Source organism: Sinocyclocheilus rhinocerous, unplaced genomic scaffold, assembly GCF_001515625.1.
Source record: "Sinocyclocheilus rhinocerous isolate Xijiao unplaced genomic scaffold, SAMN03320098_v1.1 scaffold812, whole genome shotgun sequence".
Lineage (NCBI taxonomy): Eukaryota > Metazoa > Chordata > Actinopteri > Cypriniformes > Cyprinidae > Sinocyclocheilus > Sinocyclocheilus rhinocerous.
Window position 1 is genome coordinate 395,399 of NW_015639023.1, and position 2,189 is coordinate 397,587.

The following is a 2,189-nucleotide window of genomic DNA, read 5'->3' on the forward strand; positions in this document are numbered from 1 at the left end:
ATATATACTATAATGTTACAACTTTATTCTAAAAATATTCCTACTTCTATCTCATAGTGTTACAACTTTACTCTCAGAACGTTGACTAATATTTTGATTTTTATCTGGCAATGGTAAGTAGTAAAATATTACTATTTAAGATTTTATGGAATTAAAGTAGTAATATTTTTAGAATAAAATCATAACATTTTGCAATTAAAGTAGTAATGTTTTTAAATAATGTTACAATCTTATTCTAAATATATTACTAATTCAGTCTTGTAAGTTGTAATGTTATTTGATTAAAGTAGTAATATTTATAATTTTTTTTCTAAAAATGTTACGACTTTAATGACCAATACATAATATTGCAACTTTAATCTGTCAATATTCTTTATTCTCAAAACATTCCTACTTTTATTGTGTTATATTATGACTTTATGAGATTAAAGTTGTAATATTTTTAGAATAAAGTTGTAACTGCCCAATTAAAGTAATTTTTTTTTTTTAATAATGTTACAACTTTGTTCTCATATGTATAACTTTAATCTGTTAATACTATGACTTTTTTCTCAAAATATTTCTAATTTAAAAATGTAATATTATGAGTTTGTGATATTAAAGTAGTAATATTTTGAGAATAAAGTCATAATATTACCATTAAAGTAGTAATATTTTGAGAACAATGTTTCAATAAAAATATTACCACTTCAATCTAATTTTACTCTGTAGAAATGATACTCTGAATCTGCAAATGCTATGATATTATTCTCAAAATATTACTACTTTAATCATAATGTCACAGCTTTATTCTGAAAACTTTGACTAATATTTTAACTTTAATCTGGTGATGCTACAACTTTATTCTCAAAATATTACTACTGAAGTCTCACAATTTTAGATTTATTTACTTACTTTCATTACTTTATTTACTTACACAATGTTACTTACGCAATTCAGCTTTGCTTCTCGGAAATAAATTACATTTTACAATATACTCAAACTGAAAAAAAGTTATATATTACTGTTTTTACAGTATTTTTTTATCAAAAAAATGCAGCCTTAGTGAGCATATGAGAATTCATCATCGTCTTTGTCAAAACTTTGGCAGAGACAAAGTTTTTCAAGTTTGGAATGACGTGACACGATTGAGTTTTAGGTGGGTCTCTTTAAGTGCAACCAGACTTTCAGAAACCCAACCTCCTGACAAGGCAGTGCATCATCTGGCCTAAAATACACTTGTAGGAAGCAATTAAAATATTATCTTTCAAATTACTCATTGGAAAGTCTAGACACTCCTGGCTTTTTGATTTATAATCGTTTTTGATGGAGAGTGTCCTGTCCCCTCGCGCTGAGTAGAGACATTATAATGAGATATTACCACGACAAACACTCCCTAAAACAGCCTAGATGCTTTTGAGGAGGAATAAAGATTGCAAATGAATGTGATTCTCAAGAATTCTGGCAACTAACTACTAGTGATGTATGAATTCTAGAAAAATGGTCACATAACCACCCTTCTGGAAAATCCTGCTGAACTTCAGATGGTGGATGTTTGTACTGTATTTCGTTAATTCAATCAATTATCTGATTCACCAAAAAGTGGCTTAAATGAATTAATTCAATCATTGGGAATTGGGGTACACTTGTCATGCTATCTGTTTTTGATTCAATAAAAGTAGGTCTACTGTCAATAGGGGTTAAAAAGTCAACCAGGAAATCAATGTATAATACATGAAAGCCTGGCTTCTATGCATGATGATTGGACGAGCTCCCAATGAGCAGGACTTTGCAACAAACAGCCAATAACTGATATAAATGTCATATACATGATTGACAACATACAAAATATATATAAAAAAAGTTAATTTAAGGATGTCATAACAATTATTTTGACATTAATAATATTGCATTTTACATATTGCCATATGTAAATATTTAAAGAACACAATTCTGAGCAATTCTTTTTGGGAAGCAATTTTGGAGCTTAGTGGTATTGGTTTTGAGAAGCAGCAACATTACAGACACAAATAAATAAGTAAATATTTTATAAATATGTTTATAAATAACAAATAAATAAATAAATAAATGTAAAAATCTAAATAAATTTACACATTTTAAATTAATGTAGCTTTCAATATATATATATACAGTGGGTACGGAAAGTATTCAGACCCCCTTAAATTTTTCACTCTTTGTTATATTGCAGC